Source organism: Octopus sinensis, linkage group LG4 (assembly GCF_006345805.1).
Source record: "Octopus sinensis linkage group LG4, ASM634580v1, whole genome shotgun sequence".
NCBI lineage: Eukaryota > Metazoa > Mollusca > Cephalopoda > Octopoda > Octopodidae > Octopus > Octopus sinensis.
Window position 1 is genome coordinate 105,664,962 of NC_043000.1, and position 19,524 is coordinate 105,684,485.

Below are 19,524 nucleotides of genomic sequence, written 5' to 3' on the forward strand. Positions count from 1 at the left end.
AACAAAATACCGATAAGCATTTTGCCCGGCATGCTAAAGTTTCTGCCAGCTCACCACCTTAAAATATAAAATAAGTTTCTACACATGTAATGGATACTTGCATCTTCAACACAAGCAAAAACAACTGTGATTCAAAATAAATCTTAATGAGACTTAATATTATCCAAGACCAATTGTTTACTATTAATGACAAATGTTATCAATAATCAGGCATTTTAGGGAGGGAGATACAAATTCATATACTAAAATATCTTAATTCATAAAGTCAATAGTTTAAGCAATGACAAAATAAAATTATCTATTAAAAGATCATCACCAGTAACTTTTAAAGGAAGAGAATAATAAAACCGCATTCATTAAATATCAACACAGCAACAAATTTGATACAAACTATGTTGAATCTGTATTCAAAGATCAGTTTCCAATCAATTGTTCTTTCTAATATTATAATTAAAAACTGTATAAAAAACATTAACCACCACAACTGAAATTAATAAATACTTGTTTTTTAAATGAAAAGTCAGTCGTCGTATGATTATCAATAGATGATTTGTAGATTTGACAATTTTTCCATTAAGCTAAAACTTAAAACTTGTCACTGTTCTAGTCATACATTAACAAACTTTGTATAAGTTCTATTTGTAAAATAAACAACTGAAACCTTTCATTAAGAAGCTAATACATATCTGTTATATAAAAATGTCTTCTCAAGCCAAACAAAGGAGCTCAGCTTTAGATGTGCTGGTAATGGTATGAAGAAGGAAATCTTTCTCACATATTTTCCAGCAGCTGTATGAATAGGAACATAAAAAATGATATACAGAGATAACAAAACAGCAGACATGAACTAGCATCCCAGAAGCTGGTCGTCAAATACCTTTAAAACATATCTTCCTAGAAAGAAAAACTCACATCTTTTCTAAGTCACTTTATGATATCCTAGTTGGCTCATTACTTCAATTTCTCAAAAGAGATTTGCTTCATATATTTTAGCAATCAATCATATGCAACAATGTACTTGTAAATTACTGTGTCAACATAACAACACCAAATATTCCTATTCTATCCTTTGATCAACTACCACTGTTGTTTTACCTGATTTAATCTCATCTCAGGAATAAGCTTTTTTCCCAGTGGCAAATTAACATTTTGCAACTTATATATCTTAGTGAGGGGAAAAATAGAGAAAATGAATCTACAATTGAATGTGTTTACCTCTATACCTAATCACATAACATTATTCAAGTGAAAACTTCAACAGAAAATCTCAACTTAACCCTTTAGTGTTCGCATTATTCTGCCAAAATTAATGCTTCTTCATCCACCTTGTTTTGAACTAATCATGCATTATCTTGTAGTTATGAGATTTTGATGAGGTAGCTGTTAATTTTTAAAACGATATTGTAGGGTTGGTGTGAGAGACCAGATCTGGCCAGTTTGAACATAAAACAGGCAGAATATTTTTGGCCGGATATGGCCGGTTTAAATGCTAAAGGGTTAAATATAGTACATCAATAAAATTATTTTCTAGTTTGTATGAAAAGAGAAATGCTTTCTAACACAGGAACAAGGTTACAAACTGAATGGTACTTATTTTATTTACCTCAAAAGGCTAAAAGGCAAAGTCAGTCCTAACAGATTGGAACTCAATATGAAAGAACAGAACTAAATATCACAAGGCGTTTCGTCCATTTTACTAATTCTGTTGTTTCTCAAGTCAGCATCAACTGACTAGACCTATAGTATATCATACTTTTATTTCAGCAAAGTGTATATAAGACTACATTAACCTTCATCTTTCTAAGATTATAAGATGTGATTGGCAAGAGATTTGGCTACTATTTGCAGAAAGTTGAATAACTATATATATTCATTTATACTAGTTTAATAAAACATGAGGCCTGCTCTGTAAACCAATCAACAGTATTTATTCCAGAGAATTTCTAATAATATCAACTTGTAAACTAAAAGAGCAAATCAAAATATCAAAAAAAGCAAGCATAAATTTTCCTCTAAAACATGTACAAATTCAAAGATAGTATTAAGTTACTAGCAAATGTAAACAGCTATGTTCACAAATTCCAGTTGATTGGGCTTACACCTAATGATTAAAACTAAACAGTATTATAACTATTTATTACTTTATGCTTTACAATGGTTAAATTGTCACAAAATATTTATGGAGAGTGCTGAGTTTTGAACCTCATATTACTACTACAAGCCAATGAAGGAGCTTTTATGTGATCACTCAACCTGCCAGAAACAGCAATCAAATCCTCTTCATTACACCTCGATATCTTAAAAGGTACAGATACATTGGATAAAATAATTCTAGATACACTATGCCTGAGAAAAATGAGATGGTCATAGCTGCATTGCCATTTGATCATAAATCTGATTTATCAGTGCCTACGTTTTTGAGGAAACTTAGTTTTCTATCTTTCAGGAGTAAAAAAACTAGTAGTTAATAATGTAGTGTAGTGAAGGTATGGACCTAATTAGAAATATGAATGATTCCTTACACAAGTATGAAATCAATATGAGAAGAGACATTGGAAAATATGACACTTATCTCTATCCAAAGAACATTAAAGAAGCAGTTCTTTGACAGGGAATCAAATCTGTATTGTGAGAGCAATTCACTGATACCTTTTTATGGGCTTAATCATAGGAGGAAGGGCAGTGCTTATTACCTTTCTTATAGGGCCTCTGATACAAAAGAGAAGCAAAGAAGTTATCATCTGACTCGAAACTTGACTTGAATGTTTGCAACAAAATGGACTACACTAAAGGCATCCAAGATCCAGATGGTGGTGTTTAAAGAGAGAATGGATTAATCCTACTATCCTAGAACAGAAACAGTGTCTCCGACAGACTTCCACATTTGCATCTACTAAATTTTACATGGCTTTGATCAACCTGAGGAGAATTATGATGTTCTACACAGTTGGATCAAACTAGGAGTTGCAAAGTGAACTACGAACCACACACTTATGTCTGTGCCCATCTGGCCATAATAGAAATAAACATGTTTATTTCCAACAGCTAATGAGCACCTAAGATTAAAGTGCTTTGCCTAGAAACAGAATACTCGCAGTACACTTGAAGTCACGATCCATGAACAGGTAGGTTAATATTTTATCCACTCATCTGCATTGCTTCTGCATTACATTAAGAACCAAAATTAATTTAGGGACAGCCTATTTGTCCACAAGACGTCCTAAAAATTGTGAATAAAAATCATTAAAGAGGATTTACAAAGGATGTGATAACATGGGGTAAATAAATGGTTAAGAAAGGACAAGTTGATAAGTCCTAAAAACAAAATAAAAGCTAAACAAACATTTATTATATTTTAGTATATATAGTATATATTGATATTATAGCATTTTCTGAAGGTTTGATGAAAACTAAAAGAATGTGACAGAACCAGTATATTCAAACAATTGAAAACAAACCTCTTATAACTTGCTAATACATAGAACATATACAATTACACAAGCAAATGAAGGCTTCAAGTTTAAGAACAGATGGTACATGGAATTCGATGTTTTAAGGGTGGTTGTTTTTTTAACAATAGGTTTGGAGTATGTGCAATAGTAAAATAGTTTCTGTATAATTCAGATTCACTTGTCTTCATGATATATCATTTCTTGTTACAGACTGTATGCACTAAGATTCTGATAAATAATTTCAAAATTTCCTACAGCTAACTTATTAACCAATATTCTACACAGAAAACTAATACACCTAGATACTGATATAAAATGGAATGTTCAACAGATTTTCAACAGAAAATATTTTGTAAACAGGAATGAAACAAGTGTATCCAAATTAAAACAACGTTCAATCAAACAGTCTGTTTAGAATATGCTTTGTAGAAAAGACAATCCACTGTATTTGAAATCCTACTCTAAGTACTATTTTTCCATACATATTTAAATGTCTGCAATGAATTGCTATTAATACAAATATAATTTGTTAGACTTTTAACTTCATCTTTAAAAATAAAACTTCTTTTTTTAATATCAATACTTCATTTGAATTGAGTTGATCTCCCATCATCATCAAATGTCTTGTTCCTGGAAGTGTGCGTCAGCAACAGAGTGGATAAGAGCATTATTCCTCATAGTGTTCATGAGGTGGTATCAAAAGATTCCCAGACTAGTTATGTTTAATAAAAAATAACTTATTTACCTAAGTTTTAACATCATCTTCAAAATAGTCACCCTGCAGAGCAATACACTGGTCCCAGCGTTCCTGCCACTTTTGAAATCCTGCCGCGAAGTCATTTTCCGTAAGTGAGTTACAAACCTTCAGCGATTCATTCTGGATGTTAAAACAGTGACCTCTGACCTGCATTTTCATCTTGGGGAAGAGATGAAGTCCACAGGTGCAAGATCTGGCAAATAGGGCAGGTGTAGAAGCAATAACATGTTTTTGGTGAGAAATACATGAGTGAAGAGAGCTCAGTGAATCCAATACTTCGCACTGCACAGATCAGGTCACTTATGCCAAATATCCTCCCTCAAACACTTCCAAAACGTCACATTAGAACTCTCGATTGATGGTCTGGTCCTGGTGGACAAATTCTCAATGCACAATACTACATTTCAGGGGGGGGATCTTCCAGACCACTCATCGTCTTCCAGTGACATTCTTCCACTTTTGAAGTGCCTGTGCCATTGAAACATTACATAAGACCCATTGCCTTGTTGCCATAAGCTTGCAAAAGCATGCTCAATATCTCCGTAGAAGACTCCCCAAGTTTAACACACAATTTCATGTTTGCTCTTTGTTTCTGTCCATGACAAAATCACAGAGCACAGCATATACAAAAACACAAATTTCACAACTTGCAAAGTAAACACAGCAATGTCACTCAGCACACTGTCTCATGAAGGCCACTGCTAGCTCTCACTGCTCAACAGAGCTAGTCTGGAAACTTTTTGGTACCACCTCATATTAGAAATAAAGATTCCTACTTCAAATCCAATTCAACATTATGTATGTGCAGGAATAAACCACGTGAAGATGATCAGAGAACCAACTGATTTAATCAGAGTAGATGTAAATGTTAAATATGTGAATATTAAAAGAGATTACATGTTCAAAAAATTATAATCATACATAAACCAAGAGTTAACCCTCTTGGGACACCTGGGCCAATTGATCAGCCCAAGTGATATAAGCTGAAAGAACTTTGAAGTCAATCCATCAACCCAATGAAATAAATGGTTGGTTTTGAAATGTAATAGACAGAGATCATCTTTCAGTAGATTTCCTGTTGCCACTTTTGCGTTTAGTGAGTTTCTATTCATTTTTACCTATAAGTACTCACTGCAAAGATGAGCAATTCTGATTAAAGTTACAAGGCAAGTAGTGAGTTTGATACAAATGATTCTGGTGATTTTGAAAAAAGCACAGATGAAAATATTGAAGAATCCGTGGAAAGTGAAACAGAATGTGAAAAAGAGACTTATTCTGGACCGATGCCGTGGTTCAGGATCCATGATACTGAACTGGATCATGATGATCTCTACCAGTTTGAATCCACTGAACCAAAAGAAAGTGCTCCTATTGTAGATTTCCTGCTGTTTTTGACAGACTAATTGACAAAGACAAACCGTTATGCAAGACAGTTTCTGGCCAAAACCAGACTGAAACCTGCATCAATCACCAGGAAATGGACCTCAACATCAGGTGCAGAGATAAAGGCACTCATTGCTGCAATTCTCAATGTGGAGCTACTGAGAAAACCAACCATCAAACTCTATTGGTCTCATTTGACATCACAAACCACACCCTGGTTCAACCAGCTGATGACCAGATGCAGGTTTGAACTTCTGTTGAAATTTTTTCACATGGTGGATAATAGGAATCAACCAGGTCCTCAAGATGTGAACTATGATCTTTGTACAGTTTTCTCCAATCACTGACCATGCAAATAGGATGTTTCGTCACCAATATTCACAACAGAGAAGTGTGTTGAAGAAAATTTGACTGAGACAAAGAACAGAACTCAGCTGATGGAGTATTTGCCCAACAAGCATCACCACAAATGGGACATCAAGCTGTGAATGTTGAGTGACTGTTTCAGCTTATCTACTGGGCTTTGTCTACAGAGGTAAAGCAAGACAGAAAATGAAACAGGTCTGTCCCATTATGTTGTTATGAAGCAGCTGAGTTTTGGGAACTATCTTGACAAAGGATATCCTGTTTTTGTGGACAATTTTTTTTACCAGAATGCTCCTAGTCCATGAACTGACTGGAAACAGCAACCACATCATGAGAACAGTTCAGAGAAACAGAAAGGAGCTTTCAAAAGGCCTAAAAGTACAGCTATAACCAGGTGAGAGTCTTAACTTCAGACTGGGACAAATCTTGGTCACAACATTCCACGAGAAGTTCCCACCAAAAAAATGCTGTGCTGTTGTGCTCTACCAAGGAGAAAGTTGAGTCAGTAGGTGGAACAGAGAAGACGAGGCCAAACCTGTGGAGTTGCAGCACATGCTAGCAAGCTCTTCTCTGTGCTTGAGTACAAGTACATGGGAGGGGTAGACCATGTTAACATGTAGCTGTATAGCTATTTAGATGAGGGAAGGACATTAAAATACTGGAAAAAAGTAACTTTCAACATTCTCTCCAGAATGCTGAACTCATATATACTTTACAAGGAACACACATCAGATTGACATGTCATGCCTTGATATAGGTTTTGTGTTTTAGTTGTTAAGGCCTTGATCAAGGATTACATAGACCCTCTGAGGAGACTAGAGGCATGGTCACCATCCCTCAAGACAAAGAAAAGGAATGTTGTGTCTGTAGTGACATGAGAATGCCTGGGGGATGAAAAAGGTCCAGGACCATGTTTCTCCAAACACAAGTGCTAGCTGTCATACAGTTAAATATTTTTGCATAAAAACTTTGTGTGATTTAGTATAGCTTTGGTTTTACTTGTATGTGTGTGTGTGTATATATATATATATATATTTGTTTTTTCACAAACATTTATGCTTATTATTTTATTTATAATAAAGTATTAAGCAAGGTTTATCAGTATATATCACTTATTTTCGTAAGTCTATGAGAGAACTCCCAGGTAGATATTTGACTTGTTCAATGTAACAGCAACATTTCCCTCTACAAATTACCATATCGTTTATGTTCTCAAAACCACAGAGCATCATACTTATGCTAAAAGTAGGGCTTCTACAGTCAATCAATTAACCACCTCTGTAGTTCTGCTTCAACAAATTACTTTTCACAACATTAATTTAGCTAACATAATTTCTTTCAGTTGATAATTATTGACAAATAATTAACTATAATAACTAAGAAGGGAACAAGATTACAAACTAAGGAGTGGGGATACAGTTGATTAGATGAAGCTCAGTACTTGGCTCTTACTTGTTTATGAACCCAAGAAAGACAACTAGTAAAATATAAATAATGAAAAGAGCCTTTTATTAATTTATAAAGCTGATAAAAGATAAATATCAATAAGTGCTCCAGCATTGACCATGTCATCATCATCATTGTTTAACATCCATCTTCCATGCATGCATGGGTAGGATGGTTGACAGGAATCGGCCAGGTAGAAAAACTACCCTAGGCTAGTGTGTTTTGGCAAGGATTTTACAGCTGGATGCCCTTCTTAACACCAACCACTCCAAGAGTGGACTTTTGTATATCAGGGTTCATATGATCTGATGTATTTTTATTTAAGACAGGTGAGATTTGAGGGAGATTTAGTTATTTCTACTTGGTCAAGTATCCATGCAGGGGCTCCATTGGCTTGTGATATTAGTTTGCTTTACTAAATACAGGACTAGAAATTTATAGAAGGCAATGAGATTGTATGATGTTTGTTTTTGCACAAGCAGCAGCTTCAACTAGGAATATAAAATGGTTTTTAGACCCTTTTCTAGAGGCTTGTTTCTTGGCTCTAGATTGTTCTCCATTGAATAACAGATAAAAAAAAATAAAATATATCACAGTTGACATAGTAAAACACAATTTCTAACAAAGAATCACACAACTAGGCAAAATTGGTTATATGCAAGAACAAGAAATTCAGTTATGAATGCTGACAATATAATTTTCTGGGTGATTAACTTCATCTATAGTGTGTATATTTGTAGCATCTACACTAGACTTTGATAAATCTGACCCATAATCATAAATAAGGTAGCATGTTCTTGGATTTGAAGAATCCAAAGGCTACATTCAAACTAGAATCCTTTTTTAACTGAACTAAGGATATATATATATATATATGATATATATGTATACACACACAAAACCTTGCTTAGAAACAGATGAAGGTTGGTGACAGGAAGGACATCCAGCCATAGAAAATCTGCCTCAACAAATTCTAACTACCACACACGCACATGCAAGTGTGTAAGCATGTGAGCGCAATTTGTTTTGACATCATACAATAGCTCTAAAAAAGCCAAGCCATTTATTTCTGAACTGTATAAACATGTCCACCATAAGAAAATATTACCTTGCTTGGAAATAGGTGAGCGTTGGCAAGAGGGAGGACATCAAGACATGGAATATCTGCCTCAATCAATTCTGTCTGACCCATGCAAGCAGGGAAAAGTGGATATTAAAACAAAATTCTTCATTTTGTTTGTTTTTTTTCCTTTATCACACTGTCATTTGGAATACATCTCATCCAAAAGTATATAATATAAAGAAAATTACAAATACAGTAAATTTATTATATCATTGATATTTTTTTATCAGATGCCAGAGGGCCTTGTATGTCAATATCTAGGGAATGCCAAAATTGACAGACTTTTAGTAGTAACCTATGAAATAAAAGTATATTTCTTAAAAAAGAAAATTAGCTAGCAATGCCAGAGAATGAGTTATATAATGTTGTATGCTATCAAGGAGAAAGGTGTATAGTAATCATATTATACTGCAAACTGAAAATTATATAAGAGTCTTCAGAACTAATTTTAACCTTTCTTTAAAATTATTGGCTTTAGGACTACATTTTATTGAATCAACTAACTTTATAAGAAAACTACCAAGAAACAAGACAAATTAAAAGTAAGAAATGCACTAGATATGCAACTCTGAGTTTGAAAAACTGTTCATAAATTGTTGAAACTATAGAAATTAATAGATTTTCACACAAAACATTTTTCATAGCAACTGTATAAAATTGGACCTGAGAAAAATATGCAAGCTCTGATTTAAAATCTCAGAAAACTGCAAATATGGACTTGGCACAAAGTTAACTCATTAAAAAAAAAAGATGACATTGATATCTCCTAGCAAGTTTTTGGGGATAAGGTAAATCAAAGGAATTGATTTCTTGCAAAACTGAACAAAAATTCAAGTATTAAGTTACAGCTAACATTGCTGTGTTCATAGAGAAAGACTTTTGGAAAATCAAGAGAATAGTTATGGAAATTTGATAATATATAATTGCTACATTTGTGCCCTGCACAGTTGAAAAGTATGCATAACTCCCTTTTACTGAACAGAAATATAGTTATGATACCTGCTTTTCAGCTACAATTGGAAGAAGTAACATGGTGTGGTTTCAAGCCATGACCTAAATTGACAGTAGTTCCAACCATAGTACCTCATTACAGTAAAACAATCAGTCTCTCTTCATTCCTAAGCAACAATCAAAGTGCTAGTCAACACTACTTGTTCAGACTGAATAACATTTATTGAAGTTAAATAAATCTCAAGATTTACTGATTTCTTCTGACAAGACAAAAGTATCAAGAAGGCTTAAGCCTTACTCCAAATAGATCTGAAACATAAAGAAGTGATACAATGTCAAAAAGAAACTGAAACTGGATTCTTATGTACTAGTTGCTTACCATTGTCAATCAACAGTTCTGATCTAAGTTATCTTTTTCCTTTTACTAGAAACAAAGCAAAATTTGCAAGAGGGGAACATTGTTCATATAATCAATACATCGTTATACATTTTGAAAAGATGAGAAAGTAAAGTTGATCCAAGCAGAATCTAAATTCAAAACAGTTGAGTTCAGCACTGGATAGCATTAATATCTGCTATTTACTGACATGAATGCCACTACAGCCCTCACTGTCAGTTAAGATAATATCAATCCTTGATTTAGTTTCACTCAATAAAAATAGGCTTTCTCAGGATGTGACATAAAAAGAAATATAAAAGATTTATGGGAATATGTTGAATAAAACTAAGACTATAGGTCTATAGTGTGTATGTTATTGATAATCAATGAGAAAACTATTGAAGATGAGTTCAACCAAAATTCACAAAAACCAACAGAAATTACAAAATTTGAGTATGTTAGGTACGGAAACATTTGTCTGGAGCAAGTGCTGCTCTAAACATCAATGCAACTTATAGAACAGGACATAAGGATGTATTTTCAAATGGGAATATATTGAAAAATGACAATTACAATTGAATAAATTGAATAATTTAAAGTAATAAAAATGTGCAACATTAAGTGATATCACCATATTTAGACAGATCTAGAACTTCGTTAAGCCTTGTGCTTTTACTATATATTAGCAGATCAAAATGAACCTGCTTACTTCAATCATTCTATGTTCATATTTTAATATCAATTCAAGAAGCAGGCAAAAATTATTTATTAAAACTCTAGTAAATGTTTAAACTTTCAACTTCAAATAAACTGAAAATTTAGAGTTATCTAAAGACTCATTCTCTGAGAAAACACATTAGTCACAAATTCTTTTATTCGTTTGTCATTTGACCAGCTATGCTGGAGCATTGCCTTTAGTCAAACAAATCGACCCCAGGATTTATTCTTTGCAAGCCTAGTACTTGTTCTATCTGTCTCTTTTGCCAAACCGCTAAGTTACAGGGACATAAACACACCAGCACTGGTTGCCAAGCGATGTTGTGGGGACAAACACAGACACACATATATATATATATATATATATACACACGATGGGCTTCTATCAGTTTCTGTCTACCAAATCCACTCACAAGGCTTTGGTCGGCCTGAAGCTATAGTAGAAGACACCCACGGTGCCACGCAGTGGGACTGAACTCAGAACCATGTGGTTGGTAAGCAAGCTACTTACCACACAGCCAGTCCTGCGTCGTCTTCTCTTTTTAAAACAGGACAAATTGGATTAGGATAACTTCAACATGACTGACAAATCTATTATTTTATTGATATGAAACTATTCACTTAGTCAAAGTGTAGAATCAACTTTTAAGGCTTCACAGAACATTTGCCCCATTGATTATTATTTTCTTTCTTTATTATGGGACAAGCCTACATTAACCTAGTTTGTGCATGAAATCAATCACTGTTGAGTTATCAGAGAGAGTACATGTAGAGTTCTGCTGAAGGACTTTTTTTTAAATACATATTTCATTTCATCTCATTACTAGAAATATTTTCTTCATAGTTTTTAATCAATTAATGCTGCTTCCTTCTTTTTAAGTAAAAGAACAAGGAAAATTGATTATTAATTGTTGTAAATCAAAAATTACCTTGAGATTTCATTTTATGATCAAGAATGATATTTTTTTAAACATCAATAAGCTGTTATGAAATTTCCAAGTGTTTGTTTTATTTATTACTTTTTTTGCTTTTGCACAGAGCTACAATTTTTTTTTAATTTTTCAAAATTATCTCCAGAGAGTTCAACATACAATAAAGTATACATTTTGGAAAGGTAAAAAAAAGAAAAAAGCAAATGGTTGATTTAATTAGCTCTGCATCACTGTCGAGGTTAAACTTGCAACACATTTTAAATCACCAACTTAAATATTACCGCTCAAATCCAATGAATTTTAAATAGAAAACATGATACTTGGCCAAACTGATCACAAGACCTTGCTGACTCAAATCAACTGGTTATTCCAACCTATTTCTCCTATTAAATATAGATTTCTAACACAAAGCACAAGGTCATAAACTCTATGGAAGGATATAGGTAATTCAGCTGACCTGGCACTTAAACGAAGCATCAGAATGACAGAAGCAAAATTAACCTTCACATGATTTGAATTCAGAATGTTCATGTATTATTGAATTTGATATAACATGATTTTTACCTATAAATCAGTACAGCTGTTTCTGTTCTCTTGCACTGCTCAAATAATAACTCAGACATCCTTTACTCTCCACTAAGACTTAAACTACCCATTCCTGAATAAGCTATATTACTGCAAGCTTTTTTTACTAATTCACATATACTTTCTCATATCAATAAAACAGTTTTTCATTGAAACTGTGTCAGATATCCAGCAAAACTTGCATGTAGCCATAAAAAGCTACAAATCCAAGAAATAGAATTTTATATTTTAATTCATTGAGGCATCACAAAATACCTCATTTCTTAGGTGGTGATTGAAGGAGACTAGATTCAGCATGGTTTTATTGTTGCTTTCTTCAGAATCATAGGAGGATGTGCATTCAGCAATTCAATCTGAGACATTTGTCAATTATACAGTACTATCACAATTACCACCAAAGTTCCAAGCACAGCTTTGTTGAATGAGCCTTGAAGAATTAAATGCATCAAAGATGCTGCAAAACTTAGGACATCCTTACTGTCATACTCATTTTTACATCTGCCTCTTCGTTTCATGTTGACATGGGTTGGGTAGGACTTCTTGAAGTAGTGATTTATAGTGGATGCTTATTGTGCCTCTAACATGCAAAGATACAATGTACCTATTCTAAAAACTAAAACACAATATGTACAAGAAAAAGACCAAACTTTATGCAAGTAGCATGATACTTTATGAAATTAGTCAATTATAAATGACAGAAATACAATTTCATTAAAATATATAAAGGAAGCTGCAGTTATATTTCAATTGCAAAAACAAAAAATGATTTATGTCCTACAGTTTCCCTCTTAATTACCTGGTACATATGTGGATCAAACAGGGGTGATGTTTGTGAAATGGAGTCTACACATGAACTTCTTGTTAAAGTGAACTTTCCAACAAAGCTGAAAGTCCCAAATTTAAAATAATTGTTCATTTAACAAATATAATGTGGCATCTTCAAATATTTGAGACATTACAGTACACAACAAAATGAACTGGCTCTTTAACTAAAACTGAATAAAATTATACAACAAACATTTTAAACTCTTCTGATACCAATCGATCCATTTTAAAGTGATATTTAAACTTTTTATATAAAACTTTAATCTTTCAAATATCAACTTGAAGTCAACGAAGTTAGTTGTTTTGATAATATCCCCTAAAATTATTTTTTAAATTAATTGAAGTTCATAAGCTATATATAAATTTCATTAACCATTTAGTCACGAAAAATTTAAAGGTACCTCAAATAGCCAATTCAAACATTGTTTTTAGATATTGGCTTTTGCTCACTGATTAATTAGTTCTATCACAATTTAGCCTACAGGATGAACATATAGTAAGTCCAGCATTGGCTGCTCAGTATTTAGTATTTAGGCAATATATGATGACCTACATGAAATACATTTCTTTCATATTATTAATACCAAACAATCTAAACATTTTGCAACAGTACATACACTAACTGACCAGTTATAATAAACGAGTTTTTTTGTTTTTTGTCTTTCGAAGTCTTAATTTTATTTTAATGGGAGAGGGGGAAAACCTATTAACTACTTGTAGAAACTGAAACAAAATGAGAAAAAGTCGTCGATAGAAATAGAACAGTAAAATATATCCAATAAAAATTAATATACAACGATATTTATATAAACTGTTTCAAAATGTTGAATTTATTACAATCTGAGACTAAATTTATTTTCATTTGTAATCAATATTGACGGTTGAACAACCGGGTAACATTGTCAACATAAATGTTACTGTCTGTTGTTAAGCACCGAGTCAACCGTGATCGAGAAGACATGACCAACCGCATTCTACCCGTGACCAGCCTGTCTATTTTGGATGTTATTTCTAGCAGATCGAGTGATCACAGAGAGGCTCTTTCGACCAGAATGAGTGATATGCAACTTAGTTCAATGATAAATTACTAGCTACAAATATTATTTAACTTGTTTAGACCTACAAAATTTCCATGAATGGTTGGATACAGAAAAAGATAATCAGTATTACTAATTAAGATACAAATTGAAAACAATTCAAGATCTGTTTTGAGAATCGAGATATGAAAGCTTATTATAGATACAAATACCTAAAATTTAATGTACTCTAGTTTGAAAAACAAAATTATCACGGTAATTTATAATTTTTTTTTTTTTTTAATATCTGTAATCATTAACCGAACCAACTTTTGTTAATGACTTCCATTTTATTATAAATTCGGTGGATTCATGAAAAAAAAACTGTCATAAAGATTTGGTTGAGAGAAACAAAGCAACAATAATAACAGGTTTAAGAACGAATCTAAAATTCAGGCTTTCAGATTGATTTGGAAAACATTTCAAATTATAACGTAAAGTAAATTATCTATTTTCATTAGCGGAAGTTGACAACTCTCAGAATTCAGCATTTTAGTAAAAAAAAAAAATTACTTAAGATTTCATCGACTACAAAAGCTGCCAACCTGTCAAAACTCCTTTAGGGTACACAAGAATAGTGATGTTAACAAAGCAGAATTAGAGACATATTCCCAAAATGGAGGGATTATTAAACAGCAAACACAATCCACACTACGAAATATCTGGATTACCAACAAACAAATAAGCATCGAATAGGAAGATATAAGCAATAATAAACATTATCAACTAAACAGGAAGTGGTTAAATAGCAAAACCTTCCTAACTTGATTTTTTTTTTCAGCAACAACCCCGGGAAAAATTAATTTTTTGATTTTATTGAAAAGTAATACAATTTTTTTAAAAGTAAAAATATAAATGGAGACAGAATGATTTCAACTCCATGGCAGGCTGACTATCATCCATTTTAAGTCTAATAAAGCGTTCGATCATTAAAAATAGAGTCGCTGTTAACTTTTGCATATATACACCCCCACACACATACTGAAAACAACCACTGCCGCCACTGTCTTATTAAATTTTAATATCATTAAAAAAAAAAAGCACTTTTAAAAGTAGAATCAGATTGGCCTGAGACCTGCCCCACCTTGCTTCTACTTACCTGACATGAGGTGGGTTTTAACAGTGTTTTTATTGATAATAGTCAGGAGGAGACAACAAGAGCCAAAAATCATGTCACACATGGACGTATAAACAAATGACTGGAGCTTGTATATAGGCTGACATTCAAACATATTGTTATATAAAAGAATTTGAGAAGAAAAATGAGCAACAGCTTCGAATGACATATGGACAAAAAACAGCAAACATAAACTATACTAAAACTCATGCAACCACATAGACACAGCAAAGATATAGTTCTCTTCTATTATCCTTTACTGGCCAGTTCAACAAACTAGAACGCCTTGACTGATCTCACTAAACAATATTCTCTGCTCAAGATTAATGAGTTAAGAGGTGGAAACTGGAAACCCAAAGAAGAAAGAAAAATAACCAAACAAGCGTTTCTACAAAAGGAGATACAAAGATTAGAGCGAAACACTCTTCGAATGGGTTGTGAAGTCAGTTTGTATGAAATAAGGCCAACATCTTAAATTTGGAATATTGAAAGGAGGCCGAAATTTCGGCACAGTCCTAAAGCTAACACCCTGCCACGCTCAGTTAGATTATCAACCAGTGCTGGTCATTGCATTTTAAAAGTAAGTTTTCAAACGGGCGTGTGAAGGCAGGGTACGAGATAAACTTGAACAATTAAATTATTTCATATTTTATACTACCATAAATACGAACGCAAAACTCCTCGAGAGTGGAGCCCATAAGGTCGCGACCAGAAACGAGGCGGAACCGCACAACCTCCAGTGAGTTCCGACTACTGTCAGCTTTGAAGGACAACACAGTATAGAAAAATGAAACAGCAGACACGCAATACACTTCGAACAATATCAAATAAAACTCTGAAAATAATGGGTAAAAAGTAGAATGAACTATTACGTTTTTTCAATCAGTATAGAAATTTAATTTATCTTTTTAAAATGCTCTTAATCCGAGGTTACCCCCCGACGCTGTTGCGAAACATTCAAAATACTACCATGATAAACTGTACAAAACGCTTTCGCATTACTTGTTTTGAATTCAGTAATCCAAGGAGAAGACCTTGTCACGAATAAATTTTAAAATAAATACCTTTAAAGGTGTTAAACCTTCCTACGAAGTCACTTGTATCACATACGCCATCGAACAATAACAACCGCCGCCATTTGCAATACTGCTACTGGGCATGCGTTAATTAGGTCAGGAATTCTGGGAACGAGGCCTGTTAGTGGCGCGATCCCAGGGTTAAACTTCTACCTTACCATCTCGTGTTCGAACCTCACTAACATTTCGAATTGTATTTTTTTTAAAATCTCAAATGATGGCTTTATTTTGGAAAGGGTAAAAATACTAAACATTGTGACAATTTAGAAGACAATATCAATGTGTCTTACTCGTAAGTTAGTTAGCTCTCGATCAGGTAACTTACTGTTGATCATCGTCTTAGTGAGCTAACCGTGAAGAAAAACAGCCTGTTGGTTTCCTGAATTAAATATGAACCTACACTTCGAACATGCAGAAAGTAATGTTCATTTATCTTCATATTGAAAATCCTCATATTACTCTTCCCTTACAAGTTGTGAAATTGTGTTATTCACGCAGTTGCTTCATTTTCGATGGCCACACACCAGTGAATGTCAACCAAAATCCTATTTAAAAAATCAACTTCAGACCATGACTGAGTTTTATTTCCCCCTTTCTGCTTTTTGCGTGCTTAAAAACTATTGTGGATATAATTAATTCAATTCATCAATATGAATTTTGGAAATATTTTCGGCAAAATGGGTTGAAAATAAAATATTGAGATTAAGTACCTTTTATTGCATGAAGTTTTAGACTTAGATATTTGAACAAATGTCTAATTTAACCTAAAACTTCATATTTCTACCAGTTTAAAATCATAAATTATAAATCTAATGTGAGTGCGTGAAATATTTTTTCTTTTGATTGCTGGGGCTGTATGAAACTGACAGTTTGTTTCAATTATAAATTAATACGGGAAAGAAACAAAATTGATGAATTAAGTAACAATCTCTTAATTATATTTTGCATCTTCTTTTCAATAAATGAAAAATTAGCCCGCTTCTAATATAATAATAATAAATAAAAACAATGTAAGCTTCGCTGAAATTTATTGGGAAGAATAAAAATGAGTATATTCGAAACAGTAGAGTTCAGTACACGTGGATAACAAGTTAACCTTTCGACCCTTCCTCACCTCCCTGGTCATTAAGCAAAGTTTCTCATTCGGCCCAACATGGCGTACCGGTGGGATGAAAATCTGTTTTATTTCATGATAATAAATGAATAAAGAGCTTGCGTAGAAGAAATTATTCTAGGAGAAAAGTATTTGTATAATGATTGACGGAATATTTTGAATATGGTACTTAGGCAGTTCGGATGGAACATATTTTGTCCTGGACGTGGTCTTCAATTTTCCTTCAAATATATCTACATACATTTCTGTAGTTATATGGGTGGGTGTTTATCACAAAAAGTGAAATACTATCCGATTTAGATGCACACACTATACCATTTTGCTAATATTGAGGCCAGGTTGTAAGTAATAACTGAGTAGAATTATATAGGTATACTATTTGCGTGTATGTATTAGCTGCATTATTTCACCCGTCCTATCTATGCTTATATTTAATAGTTATATTCCTGAAGAGTTTAAATTTACTAGGAATTTCCTCAGATGCGACTATTATCGGTTAAAATTTACTTGAAAACTCAGCAGCTCAAAAATTAAATCCCGAAAGAAAGAAAAAGAGTATGCATCAAAGTTTATTTAACCTGTTGTCCAGTATATGGGAAGTAATTATGACATTTAATGAAATTTTTATTTTATTTATTTTTTTTTATTTACAACTACATCAATTATAATGTTTTCCTATATCAATACTTGTCTGACGCATTTCTTTTATATTCCTTCTTAGACGATTTATCTATTAGCGAATTATAATAACGGTTTAGAAAACTAATATGGGACAGTTTGATATGGCTGGTTGGTTAGAAGGGCAGGGATTTTTGTAGCCAGCTAGGCTATTTTGAATTCAAATAAATGCCAATGCAACAGTGTGCTGCCGCCGAATGGAAGCGGTTTTCTCCTGTCTCTTTATTATTCATTTATGGGTGGAGGGGGTGAAAAGCGAGATGCAGGGTTGAATGTCGAGTGGCAGGCCTTCACTTCAGTCGCTCCACCCTTATCGTCCACGTAGTGGTTAACAGCGTTTCTGGTCGTTACTCAAACTAATTCCACCCTTTGACTATGTATGACTTCACACTCGACTTGCTACTCGTATTAATATTGTTTGTTTTAAATTCTTTTTATTAACTTTCTCCTCTTTTCGATGCTTTATAGCGGACACATTTTGACCATGTAGTGAACAAATTTGTGCGGACAGTATTTTATAGCTATGTATTTTATCCAATAGTCGTTTGGAGAAACTCTAGCCAGAATTATAGATATTTTACTTAAATCTTTCATTTATGGACTCTTCAGTTGTGCACTTTTGTTTTAGGATATATTACGTATATAAAATAAATACGCCATACGTTCATTATATATATATATATATATATATATATATATAATGTGTGTGTTTGTGTATGGCGTACCCTGTAGTTTCATGAGTGTGTCAGAGTTCTGAATGCAATAAAATCAGCGATCCAGCTGAGATTCTAATAAAGCTGGAAGCTTAAGTTTCTAAAGTCCTTGAAACGCATTAATGTCACATCTTCCTATTTTATTTACTAAATATGCAAACAAAAATAATATACATCTATATCCATTTTGAGTATGTGTATGTAGCCAACTGACGTGCGCACGTAATGGGATGAAATTAAATACTTTTCTACTTTTTCCATAGATGAATTACAGTTAACGAAATTTTCTTGGTAATAGAAACCAGGCGAATTACATTTCTAGAGGAGAGTCTAAGTTCCGTTCTTTTTTTGAGTTTGCAAACAATTTCTCCATTTTTTTTTCTTTTTGTGTGTAACCAAGCCACTTTCTATCCTGTCCACTACCAACCACCACAAAGATCGATAGCAGAATAACGTATGGATGATAGCTAACATTAGTAAGAGTTTCATAACATAATTTACAAAAGCTTTCCTGCTCTGGAATCGACAGTTATTATGACGGAAGGTGGAAATGTTTATAAAAATATATTATGGATGAACTAATAAAGATAGTTATGATAGTAAGCTGTTGCTGCTCTACATAACGCCCCACAAAGAAATGGCTCTCATCTTTAGTCGGTAATCGGTGACATTTACCCATATACACTGAAGATTATATATGTAACCATATCCTTTATCCGATGTTTGCAGCGGTCTTCAGTGTGGCCACGAGACAAGCCGAGTTCTTTCTCCCAAGGGTTTCTTGCAAGCGACACAAATGTCGCAGATAGTAGCTACGTCGTACCCGAGTTATTA

The 19,524-nt window shown here is 33.2% G+C and overlaps 1 protein-coding gene and 1 long non-coding RNA gene across 4 annotated transcripts in view; one reads left to right on the top strand and one right to left on the bottom strand.

The window, feature by feature from the left end:
* LOC115210902 (serine-rich adhesin for platelets) overlaps positions 1–16,264 on the bottom strand; it is a 102,914-nt gene extending 86,650 nt beyond the window's left edge. For 2 of the 3 annotated variants that reach the window (XM_029779678.2, XM_029779676.2), the window contains exon 1: positions 16,174–16,264. The gene's annotated coding sequence lies outside the window, so the exon portion shown is untranslated. The remainder of the gene's footprint in view (positions 1–16,173) is intronic. The other variant, XM_029779677.2, reaches the window with a different exon arrangement.
* Positions 16,265–16,914: 650 nt separating this feature from the next.
* LOC118763058 overlaps positions 16,915–19,524 on the top strand; it is a 47,730-nt gene continuing 45,120 nt past the window's right edge. Inside the window, exon 1 of the long non-coding RNA XR_004998812.1 lies at positions 16,915–17,898. This is a non-coding gene — a long non-coding RNA (uncharacterized LOC118763058). The remainder of the gene's footprint in view (positions 17,899–19,524) is intronic.